Raw genomic sequence first — 12838 nt, 5'->3', positions numbered from 1 at the left:
TAAGCCCTAGCAGCTGGAGACTCATAAAGGCCACTGGTCCTGAATCAGTGCTCAAAGTCAGGGGGTGTAAGCAGGTCACTGAACAGGGCAGATGCCTGTGGCACAAACAGCAGTACCATGTCATCTCCCTGTTTGCACCCATCCTTGGGAGTGTGGCTCCATCCCTGGTGAAAATGTGGCAGCCCACAGCTTGTTTGTGCTTAGATGATCAGAATCCTGCAGTCACAATGAGCCCCAAGAATGATCTGATTATAGAAGGCAATGTGCTGAGCCTGAGGCTGCCTCCAGCTCCCATGGGTGGGAATATGGAGGAAAGGGAGGTGGGGCCAGAGAATGCCTTGATGATGATGATGATGATGATGATGATGATGATGATGATGACGATGGAGGTGATGGTTTGTTTTTCTCTGGCTGTGGCAGATATTCCAAACTGTTTTCTCCTCCTGTGGTCTGTGCAAAGAGCCATGAAATTTGCTGTAGCAACATAGAAGACAGAGCAGTTAGTTTTGAAGGTAGGGAGGAGCTGAGACAGATGGGATGGTGTTTTTGTTGGGTTCCCAGCAAGCCTGCCTCACTTCTGCATTTCTGCCTTGGGCAGGGTCTGTCCAGGGTGGTCCTCTCAGCTCCTGTGCACACTGCTACTTCCTGCTGCCCAGCGAGTCTTTCCAGGGCATAGGAGCCCACGGGCATGGCTAGTCTGGCATTCCCACCTCCTCAGCCCTCCATCACCCGTCCTTGGAGTGCAGCCCCTGGACCACTCTGCTGTGGGAACAATGACTCTGTAAGTGCTCTGAGGCTTCCACCAAGCCAGTTCCTGTCCTGGGCCCTGGCCCTCCTGTGTTTCCAAGGCCTGGGAACATTCTGTCCTCTTCATTGGTTTTGGAAAACTCTTCTTACTGGGTCTGAGGTGACAGTGCATGACACTCCCCCACACACACCTCACCCAGAGGGCCTAGAATTCACAAGGAGCCAATAAATTTCTCTTCCAAATCCACTCTGTCATTATCACTGTCAGGTGAAACCCTCACCTCCATCTCCAGGAAGGTGTGGGTCTCACTGAGAGGGTGCAGCAACCCACCAGGGACAGAGCTGCCAAGTGGGCACAGTGTCTGCTCCAGAGAGTGGCTGCCCTGTGTGACAGCTGCATGGCTTCCAGGCCCCTCCTGGACCTAGGCACTGGAGCCTGCCTGAACAAGGGCCATGGTACACGGCCTGCACAATGAGGGCAGAGCTGCACTGGTCTGCACCTTGAAAAGTAGCTGCTGCTGTACTAGGGCCTGGCAGAAGCCGCGGCAAAAAAAAAAATAAAAAAAAAAAAAAAAAAAAAAAAAAAAAAGTCCCATTTTGCCATCTGTCACACTATGTATAAATTAGCTAAGCAGTCTCCAAAAATATCTTTTCCGAGTTAGCATGGAATGACATGACCTTGGCATTTGGATAACTCAGCATAGTCAACATTCTTGTTTGGAAAATAGGACTCTGGATTTCTGCAGAGCTGTAGTTAGCATGCTGTATCCTCCTTGCTGTTTAGAAGGCCCACATGAAAACAGAGTGATTCAGCTGGCAGTTACTGAGCTGCCACTGTGCCTGGCTCTCCCTGCCATGCACTTTCCCTGGAATACGCCATGAGCCTCTTGCGACTGAACTCCAAGGATGGGTTTCTTTCTCTCTGTGTCTCCAGGTTTTTGCTTCTTTCCATCTGGCAGCGGCAGTTACAAGTCCAGTGTCTTTTCCTCTTTGTCCTGGTTCTAAGGAGCTCAAGGCTTATCTTGTTCCAGACTCTTGGCCTTTTCTTTCTTCCTAAGCATTTACACCTTCTCTTTAAAAACCTCTTCTTCAACTTCATTGTTTGTTCTCTGTTTTTGTTAACCTACATTGTGTCCTTTCCAAATTAGTGGGGGTCTTACAATTTTTTAGATGAGAGTTCTCACTTTAAGATGAGACTCTTTATAGTAGTAGTTCCTAAAGAAACGATGACCCCAGTACTTTAAGGCTATGATTTGATGAAAGATAATAAAGTGTACACAATGCATCCTGAAATTGACCTGCCTAAGTGAAGAACACCTATAATGATGCCCAAGGGTAATTATCTCAAGACTTCTAGTTGGTTACGGACATCAGGCTAGACCAGTCTTAGGAGGGAGCTATATATGGACTGACCTCTAATGCATTAAAACCCAAGGCTAATCAGTGTGGATGGAGATGGGAGGATGAGTTTGATGAGCTGTTGATTACCCAACCCATATTTCCTGAATATCTCCCACCTCTCCGGCACTGGGTTATGAAGCTGGTGACTGAGGCAGGGTCTCTGCCCTTCAAGGTTTCACAGCCCAGTGAGATGCACACAGCCCCATGTGATAAAAACTCACAATGCGGTTACACAGTACAATGCAGGGAGCCATGGAAATTGCTGTGGCAAGGCTGAGGTCACAGCTGCAGGTTTTGATGTCATTCATGTGGGTGGGGTGGTATTTATGCTTGGTCTTGGGCATTAGTGGGCTGCGCAAGATGGAGAAGGACATTTTGGGCCAAGGTGAGGGGACCAGAAACTGTATCTGGGTCATCCTGGGCCCCCAGGGTCTAGGAAGTACCAGGAACAGAATCAGAGGTCAACACTGGTTTGTAGTTTAAATAGATCGGATGGATTAGAGACGAGTAGGGAAAACTCTGAAAACAAATTGGGCTCAACTTTTCAAAAATGATAAAGCTATGGACTGCTGCAGACTTAGAAACAATATTACAAGGTAATAACTCACCTGTGCTCCTATCTGTAGGTGACTGTGAGCTCCATGGCTAGAGAGACTTGATCAGTTTTGTACTGTGGCATGAAAAACATGGCAGTTTAACAGCTTAAAAAGTCCATGACAGATTCTGTAGGTCAGAAGTTTCTGCACTGTGTTCTCCACCAGAACCTGTGCAAGGCAGAAATCAAGGCGTCCAGCAAGGCTACAAGACACCTCAAGCTCAGGTCCTCTTTCTAGCTCACTGCTTATTGGTATATTTCAGTTCTTGGTGGCTGTAGATTGAGGTCCTGCTTTCTTGCTGCACCAAAACCATGGTTCTTTTTCAGCTCCAAGATATCGAGGGCCTCTTGCTGCCATCGGTCCCTCTCTATCACGTGGCCTTTGATTCTTTGACCTCTTTTAAGAGCTCTCCAGATTAGGCAAGGCCACCTAGGATAGCCTCCCTTTTGATTAGGTCCAGGTGACTGGGACCCCATTCACTTCTGCAGTGTCTCCTCCACCATGTAGGAAAATGACCTGCAGGTGACTTAGCCTAGAGATTGGAAGGAATCACACAAGGCTTGCACAGTTGGGAAGGGGATCTTGTGGGATCGTCTTACCAACCTCCCTTCAGCAGGGCTCACCTTCAAGTCATTGCTGTATCCCTGTGTATATCTGGCATAGAAGAAGGGCCAGATGCTCCTGCCATTGAAGGTCAAGGAGATACTTAGATTTAGTGCAAGGAAAGTATTCCAGTGCCCCCAGAAGTGCATTCTTGGGGGTAGATACAGAAGACTCCTGAGAAAAGAATGGGCTTGGAACATGGTTTTGCATTTGGAAGGATCCCTATGGAGTGATCGGCCAGAGCTTTGAAGGGAGAATTTTGGAGAAAATGACTCTGAGAAGCAAGGTGCTGGACTTAGCCCACAATGGTTAAAAAACAAAACAAAAGAGATGTTACTCTGCATTTATAGCCTGCACAATCCTTTTTATAGTGTGGTGTGCAGCTTAATTATTAATCCAGTGAATGGATGGGTGGGTGAGCAAGAGAATGAGTCCATTATTACTGATTTAATTTATTTACCCACTCATTTCTTGAGCAACCCACTGAGCCACATCCTGTAACCTGTCATTCAGGGCCTGTCATTCCAGCCTCCTCCTAATCCAGCAGTGGATACTGAAACTGGAACTGTAAGACATAGCCTCTCCCCCTGCATTCAGCACAGAATTCTCCAGCATGTATCCTGGGGCTGGGTGCACATCACTACCCCAGGAAGCATATGGAAAGCACAGGATTTCTGAGTTAGACTCTGGAGGTGGCACCAAGAGGACATGCTTTTCCAGAAGCTCCTCAGGTAGTGAAGATGGTGGCAGTTTGAGACCCTCTGGGTATGGAGTGGTGGGGGAAACAGCAAAGAACCCAAACTACCATCCTGGGTGCTCATTGCTTTGCTGGAGGAAGGGGTGGCCACAGAGTGAGATGACAGTGTTCCAGGGAGAAGGAATGGCCTGAAAGGACCAAGGAGGAGAGATGTGGGACAGGGATGGCAGGAGCTACAATGACCAGGCTGCCTGGATTCTGGGATACAAGTAGCCCATTTGAAGTTCCACAGCACTCTCAGGTGCAGGAAATGCTCCACACATTGATTTGAATCCAGTTTAATCTGCCTCAGTCCCTCTTAATCTGACTCTAAGCCTTACTTTTCAAGGGGGAGAGAAAAGTCAATGGGCTTTGTTTGGGGAGTCAGCTCTTCCTCTCCATTGGAGATGGCACCAGAGCCTGAGATTTCTGGAAAGGCTGTCAGTTGTACCTGGAAGGGCAAGCCAGTGAGGCTGCTGGTTTGTTCAAGGGAGGGCGAGGGCTGCGTGCTTTGCTGGTGGCCAAGGTGAAATTGGAAGGTCCCTGCCTCCTGCAGACCTTGCCACATCCTTCTCTCTCCCTGGGTCTATGTGGCCTGTGCTCTGGGTCAAGGTCGTGTGGGGAGGACTTTTTAGCAGAGATGCCCAGCTCGAGCCACAGAGGCCTGGCTGGCTTCACCGAAGGAGCTGGTGGAAAGATCCAGTGACACCATGAGGACTAGAACTGATGGCTGTGCCTTGTGCTCCAAATTGTTGCTAAAGGAGTCGATTATAGCTGCTCCTGCCACGGAGGTGGGTATAATTCTTTGAGAGGATAGATACGTTAGTTTTTTCCATTATAGCAACTACTTTACTATATATATTTATCTTATCTTATGTTGTATACCTTAAATGTACACGCTAAGATTTGTTTTCTTTAAAGGGTGGGAGAGAATCAACTTCTGACGTTTCCTTTCTCCTTTACAAATGAATATCTCATTGAACTGTCTTCCTACCACATTAAATTCTCTTATCCCTTTTCTCTCATCTCACACTTTTATTAACTTGAAGCCCACTGACACTGAAAATCGCTGACCTAATTTCTGAAGGGTTGACTCTTGAAACCAATTAAATTGTGCATTTAATGTAGTTTCTACTCCCTTTCCATCCTTTGCCCTGACTTGCTGTTAAAAGGTTCTTTAGTATTGCTCCTGTGTGTGTGTGTGTGTGTGTGTGTGTGTGTGTGCGTGCACACATGAGTAAGTATTGGGAGAGTTGGCCTCGGGAGTGGAGTGTGGCGAGAGATAAAACTGAGGGCGTCAAAAGGGCCAGATCTCCGTGGCCGTCTAAAATAGACTGATATTTCTTCTTTTGTCCTTAGAGCAGAGGGAACCTTGGAACAAGGCTGATAGTGAATAACAGAGTCTGCTGAGGTGCTGAAGCTCTTCTGTGTAGGTAGAGCTTGGGAGCAGTGGCAGCCCCAGATCTGGAGTCCCCACTCTTGTCTCGAATCTTCTATCCCAAGCCCCATTCGAGCTGGGAGGAAAACGCTCCCCCAGCCCACTTCCACCACCAGGGCCTCCGTCTGTTTGTCTAATCAGTGCTCTGACAGTGCCTGGGGTAAGGGTTCAGAAAGGACACCCTTCCCACTCCTCAAAGGTTAATCCTCACAGTAGCCTGTGAAATTGGAACCTCTGGCATTATTACTCCCACCTCACTAGTGATGAAGCTGTTGCAAGGAGAATTTGTGGCCTGCATGTGGCCACTCACCTGGGACCTGCCTGTCTGGTTTGTCCTCTCAGCTGCAGAGTTGCCTTTCCTGACCTGTGAGGAATCAAACTTTTACAAGGGAGCATTTGAGTGTCCAGACAGGAGCTGCCTCCTACCACTACTCTCTGTCACCCTCCGGAGTCCTGTCCTCCCTCGGAGTTGCGATGTCACTGCAGGTGTTGGAGCCCCTCCAGTACCAAGTCTGCAGTGTCTCTTACACAAAGACACATCAGTGGGACAAAGAAAGAATTAGACTCCCTGAGAGCACTTGTGGACTTGAGCCAGTCAGTTAGTTTTAACTCTACATGCACTGTAAACTGCTGGGGACAGAGCCCCTTCTGTTCACCTTGCAGCCTGCCCTGACTCGCCACTGCCCCTCATGCCTGCTGGGTAACACTGCAGAGCTCTGGATGGAGGGGAGCCACACAGCTGGAAAACTCTCTTCTGCGCTGGGAAGAGAGATGGCGGTGGGGGGGGGGGGAGAGGGTCCCCTTCTATCAGCTTTCTGCATGTTCTCCTCTCTGACCACGTTGTGAAATCTTGCCCAGTGACATCTCTGTGGCCCACTTTAGGAGAGTGGAAAGTCGCCCCCAGGCACATGGCATCTGCTCCTGTGCTGTTCCTGTCCTCTTTCAACAGCCCCACCACTTTGTCCAGACCCCTGTGTTTCAGGAAATGTGAGCTTGGTGCTCTGTGATGGCTTGTATCTACAGTGCACCTCAAAACTTGCATGTTCATAGTGGGGCTTTGGAAGGTTCCTAGATCAGGAGGGTATTGTACTCACCAGCGGGTGGGTTGTAGCCCAAATGTGCTGTTGGGGCATGGGACGAGATGTGTCCCTGCACGCTGCTGTGGAGGATGGATCTCCTTTCTGCTCCCGCTTCGGTCTCTGCTTCTCCGTCACCATGATGTGAGCTATTTTATGCCAGGCCCGTCCACTTTGCTATGTCTGCTTTGTAGACATCCAACCATAGACTAAATCCTCTAAAACCACGAGCCAGAACAAGCCTCTCCTTTAAATTTCAAGTATCTGTTATTTTGTTCTAGTGACAAGAGAGTGACTAATGTGTGCTCCTAGGAGCATGCTCTCAAAGCCTTTTGTTTCTTAACTGTGGGTGTAGGTTGGGGCTTTCCCTTTCCCTCAACTGGAGAATCAGGACAAGGGCGATATTGGGGAGATTAGGATCACTGCTTATCATAAGTGAAATGCCTGGTGTTTACATAGAGTGGTTAGGTCAGTTCCATCCACGCATCCTGTGGTGGGACATGGTGACAACTCAAGAGCCTAGTTCTTGTAGAAGTCAAGAGAGAAGGAGAAGCAGTGGGAGATACATATCAAGGGACATACCGCAAGGACTTGCCATCTATGGTTGTGGCAGCTGGACCTTAGGAAAAGTGGTAAAGAAAGTGGAGTTGGGTCATCTGTTGTGGGGTCGCCTGAAGCCACCGCCCAAAGGCTGGGTGTCTTCTGCATCAGGGATGTCTTCCTTTCAATGCCTTTCAGCTGACTGAATCAGATCCATCTCAGTTATCTACAATACTCTTCCTTGTGGATGCTTATGGAGGCCATGCTCTTAAGTGAAATAAATAGGGCACACAGGTGTAAATACTGAATTGTCTCTCTGGAGTGAGAGACTGAAAGTGTAAATGAGAACCAAAATATAAAACAGATAACATGAAATAGGAAGCAAAGGTTCAAAGGGGAAGGGGCACTGGGGGGAGGGGAGAAGGGAAAGAAAGAGAAAAGAAGAAAAAAACAAACATAGCTTTTGTAAATAGGGAGAGATGGAGGGCTGGAGGGGTGGAAGGAAGGAGAGGGGAATAGGAAAAAAACAAGGACTAAGATATATCATGTACAGGTAAAATTCCCAATGATGAATGTGATTGTAATGTATACTTCAAATGTACCAATAAAGTTAATTTAAAGAAAAGTACAATTGGCAAGGCATTTTAGCCACATCTATAGTTTACCTGCACAAGAACCAACTGTTTGGTTGAGTAACTGGAGACTGTCCCTCACCACCCTGACACCTCAGAAGATCATTTCAGGTCTTCAAGAGAAAGAGTGAGAGGGGATCCAGGGACATGAGGGAGACTTTCTCAGACAGCAAGATCCCACATTTTCCCCTGGGAACCTGCAGACATGGCCTTCTTTCTGTTCAGAAGCACTGGCTGACAGAGAAGAACTTTATCTTGGTTCTTTCTTCCCTGATCAAACTCACCTGCCCTGTCCTCCTTCTTCATTTTCTGAGTTAATGAAAGCATAGCAGAGATGGATGTGAGATCATTGCTCAAGTCAAACAGCCAGTCTGTGGAGGAGAGCAGGTGGCAGTGGCCATCACTTGGAACTTGGGGAGAATTGTTTCCGGGAGAGAGGGGAGTGCAGCCCACCCATGGCTCTGGACCCATCATGAGGTCCTAGGCACCTAGAACAAGCCAGAGCGCAGCATGTCTTCTATCATTTCAAAAGGATGGCCAAGCGACATCCGTTTCCTTTGTAGGAAGCACTAGACTAGCAGAAAATGCAGCTGTAGAAAAGGTTATCTCTGGCGGGAAAGCTTGAATGCCCTGGGAAAACATAAGGAACCAATCAGAAGCCCAAAGTCACATGATCATTGGGTCATTAGAAGCTTTGTGGAGAGATGGCCCTCGATGGACACCAGCTGGTGGGAAGGGACTAAAATAGTTAGTGATGGAGTTTGGAGTGCATCATAGATGTTCTTGCTATCATGTGCCAGACATGACGTTTGGAGTAGTCTGGTTCCTGGAAGACAGCAGTGGGCTTCAAGTTTGTACACAAAAGGCTTGGGCCACCTGGGGCTGGAGATACCAAGGGAAAGATTTCCCGTGACAGGGGTGGTCCACAGAAGCTGCTAGACGGGCTGGGGTGCAAGGGGCTGCCAGGGACACAGAGTTCAGCCCAGAGGCATGGCTATTTGTGAGACAAGTCCTCATTTGGACATTTCTTGCCTTGGGAAAACATTTAAATTACTGCTCTTTATTTTATAGTACAGTTTGAGGTTTGTAGAAAAATTGAGAATATGGAGTTCCCTTGTACTCTTCCCTCCTGTATGAACAGTTTTCCCTCTTATTAACGCTTTGCATTAGTGTGGTGTATTTGTTATGACTAATTAAGAGTGATATGTTGTTATTCACCAAGATCCATTGTTCACATTATGGTCCATGCTCCGTGCTGTCCAGCAGGTTCTGTGGGTTTGGCCAGAGGCATAAAGTCAGGTGTTTGCCTTTTGGTTTCATGAAGAGTAGTTTTGGTTTCCTACATATCTCATGTGCTCCACCTATTAGAAATCACTTTGAAATGGCACGCAGGCCTCCAGTGAACCAAGGAAAGCATTCCTAAACAACTGACTAGGCCATCTGGGTCCTTGCTGGGAGACGTAGGAAAGGTTGTGGGGCCCATAAGGCAGTCCTCAGTGCTTCTCTAAATTAAAATGTGCTGGACGTATATAGCAGTGGTTTGTGATTTATGAAAAGGGAATCAGGGAACACACTTGGTCTAATTGTTCACCAGAAGGGAGGCAGTTGTTTGCCACTGGACGTGGCACATGTGGGAGTGTCCCGGCCATGTGGCCAATTCTCAAGCTGAGCTCCTTCTCATTAAGCCGGGAGGAAACTTGGCACTGAACAGACTGTAGATAGAAGTAAGAGCAAGAGGGGATGCGCATCCCTTCCTCAGACGATTCATTCTTCCCCACAGACAAATACTTACCTTCTGGGAAGGGACACATCTAGCCAGGGTGTGCCCAGCATCCATGTTCCAAAGCCTGTGCCCCTGCCTGGTTACCACCCTCTGGGTGAAGGCCCACCCTGTCCAGAAACCAGGGAGAAACAGATACAACCAGCTCCTTCCTTCAGGATTTGCTTTGGTTCTGGCGGCTGCCAGGTGGACTGGGCCAGGCTTCTTGCTCAGAAGCATGCGGTGTGCTGGTAGCACAGACTCTGGATCCCCACATCCCCTTTTTCTTATTCCCCTGGCTGAGTCCAGCTGACTGCTGTCACTTCTGCTGCCCTAGGGCAATACTGGAGGAAGCATGGCAGTATGTGACATAGGCCTTGGGCATCCGCTCTTGCATCTGCAGGGCATTAAGAGGAGGGTGGGCTGGGCAGGTGCCAAGAGCACCTTCTCCCTGATTCTTCGCTTTTTGGGACTTGTGCTCCTGGGATGAAAGGGATACAGGACGTTCCAGTGGAGGGGTCTCCTTACCCTACTGTCTGATGAAATCAAGCCTTCTCTTTGTGCATCCTTGAAAGCCAGTGGCTGAGAGGAATCTTTCAGGCCAGTCCTCGGGTTCAGGACTCCTTGTTTGGGGTTGTAGCTCTGGCTTTCAGCATAGTCTGAGGCAGTTGTTCAAATATAGATTTGCCTCCCAGCAGAGCTGTTCTGCTGGTCTCTCCTCCCTAACCACCTCCATCGCCAGCTTCCTGCTCTAGTTTGAGGAAGCTAAGTTTAGGGCTTTCCAGTGTGCTCATCTTGATTCCTTGCCATGGCCTCCACAAGCTGAAAATGAACATTGCTGCTAGGGAGCCAGAAGCCTGAACAGGAGAGAGATCCCAGCCTTTCTAGGTCATGGTGAAAGCAAGAGCCAAGGCAACAAAGAGCAGGAGGAAAAGAAAGGATTAGTGGCACTCTTTGGCCACATCCAACCCTGGAGGAGACTGCCTAGCACTGGGTTGCAGGAGAACCTGGCTCTTCCTTCTCCAGATTCTGCTCCACACTCCAGCGAGAGCCACAGTTGTCTCCTTACAGAAGCGACACAGAGGAAGAGCCCTTTCAGAGAGCACATTTGTGGCTTCCCTGGACAACATGGGTTTCCTAGGCAACCAGAGCTGGTATGGGACTTGCAATGGTGTCCCCAGTGCCCAGGAGCTTGCTCCTGTCTCATGCAATGAAGATGAGCCAGAGGTGATTCTCCTTCCAGCTAATGGGGCCACTTGTAAGATTGTCATTCACAACTGATCACACGTCTCTTCCATTCAGGTTGTTACAGCCATGCGTAGCTGAGCACAAGGTTTTGGGGAAAGCTGGACCCGGGGTTTGATGTTGTGCCATATGTGACACCGTTATTATACAACCCCCGAACCCAGCTCTGTGTCAGATCCAACAGCTGATTTTAGAGGAGAGGGATCTGAGCTGATTTCCGGCCCAGTCTCCTCATTCCATAAAGGAGGCCAATTCAGAGGAGAGCCCACTGCTGGATACGTCTGTCTGCCCAATTTTAGCTCGCCACTCAAGTCTTCAGTGTCATTGCTTCTGGGAAGCCTTCGCCAGTAGGCCAGGTTTCCTGGCACCTGCTTCTTCCTTCACACGTATCATCTGTGCTGTCATTGTCTGGAACTGTAAGTACCCCAAAGCCTTCCTGTCTCCAGCAGTGCCCAGTATATAGCATGGGCAATAATCTAGCCATGACAGGATGAGTGAGTGAACAAAGGAATGGTTGGTGGCTTGTGCCACCGTTTCTTCTGAAAAATGCTGAATTATATGATAGACTCAAGGAGTAGCAAGGGGCATCTGCATTCTACCTCCATACCTCTTCAGTGATCAGATTCATTTGTTAGCAAAAATTCACTGAGCACCTATTAGATGCTAGGCAGGGAACTCAGTATCAGATAAGAGGTAATGAATGCTACACTCTAATGGAATTCAACTCTATAGGGGCAGAGCAACATCCCTGATTTAGGAAATATTAAAAAATAGAGTGAAATCATAGCCATTGAGGTGAACAGATATCTCAGGTAAGTCAGAAAAGCCCTTTCTGAGGAGATGATATTTGAACCACGTTTTATGACAGATGGTCAGTTCCCTTTGTGGATAGAGAGAATGGGAAGAACAGAAGTCCTGGGACAGGCAGGGCATGGCTTGTTGGAGGAGCTCATCGAAGAGGAGGAGATCTGTGATCTCGTGGCAGGGCGACCTCACACGGGGTGAGGCTAGAGCCTTGCGTTTTGCTCTAAGGACAGTGGGAAGCCATAGAGAGATGGACATGTTTTCTGTGGCCTCTGGGTTGCTCAGCAGAGTCTGAGAGGGCTGTAAAGGACTGAGTGAAGAAGAGCAACAGCGAGTGCTGGGGAAGCACTGAGCAGGTCTCTTCTGGGTTCCAGAGGAGCTTGCTAAGGACCGGATGGGTCAGAGCATTTGTGTTGTGTGTAAAGCCCCGGCTGGGTGCCACCCCAAAGCTGTGTCTGCATTCCACTGGACTCTGTCTGCATTGCTTCATCCAGCCACCTCACCTGGGCCAAGTTACACTCTCAATACAGCTTTGGCAAAATTAAAATAACACTTAAATAGGGGAACAGGCTTATGCAAGTAACCTTTGATGAAATGTTGAGTTCTTGGGGAGCCCCAGATGAGAATCTGACATTTGAGATTTTTTTTGGCAGAAGAAAGTACACAGAAAATTTAGAAAATATGAGTAATGAAAAAATCATTTCACAAAATGCCATTAAAAAATAAAAGCCATTATAAGTAGGTTTCTTTCTACTATGTCTGATTCTACACATTTTGCAGAAATGTGTAGAATAAAAAGGCAAAACACTCCAAAATTTGGAGGGATGATATCACACACAAAAAATGACAATAAATGTAACTAGTTAAAGATATGAGGCTCATGGAGTCATTACTTCTGTATTTTGGTTCAACTGGAAGTGCTAGGATTCTGGAAGTTCTCTTTACTTAAAACACACACACACACACACACACACACAAATGACACCTGATGCTTTTAATATTGCAGTGGTAGAATTTGGTGACTCTCTAAAAATCATGATTCTCAGTGTTTTCTTTTGAAACTCTCTCTTTTTCCACCCCACTGAATCATCCAGATGCACACAGACATACTCTTGGCTTGGGGATGCTTTGGCATGAAATGTGAATTATTTTTTTAGATTTTTTTCATGGAAGATATGTTTTTCTTTAAGAAACAATCCTAGAACTTTGTGTGTGTGTGTGTGTGTGTGTGTGTGTGTGTGTGTACAGGCAGAATATATAT

General features: G+C 47.8%; 1 protein-coding gene and 1 long non-coding RNA gene across 2 annotated transcripts in view; both read left to right on the top strand.

The window, feature by feature from the left end:
- Positions 1-12838, top strand: part of Kcnq3 (potassium voltage-gated channel subfamily Q member 3) — a gene marked incomplete at its 5' end in the record, with an annotated part of 298267 nt that overhangs the window by 57115 nt on the left and 228314 nt on the right. The window lies entirely within an intron of this gene.
- Positions 2502-6062, top strand: LOC104865835. The gene is made up of 4 exons (XR_781276.1): positions 2502-2533; positions 4696-4874; positions 5443-5512; positions 5864-6062. It is a non-coding gene; the product is annotated as an uncharacterized LOC104865835 (long non-coding RNA).

Source organism: Fukomys damarensis, unplaced genomic scaffold (genome assembly GCF_012274545.1).
Source record: "Fukomys damarensis isolate Sample0158 unplaced genomic scaffold, DMR_v1.0_HiC HiC_scaffold_5, whole genome shotgun sequence".
Classification (NCBI taxonomy): domain Eukaryota; kingdom Metazoa; phylum Chordata; class Mammalia; order Rodentia; family Bathyergidae; genus Fukomys; species Fukomys damarensis.
Note: the sequence above shows the minus strand (reverse complement) of the source record. Positions and strands in the feature narration are given on the sequence as shown.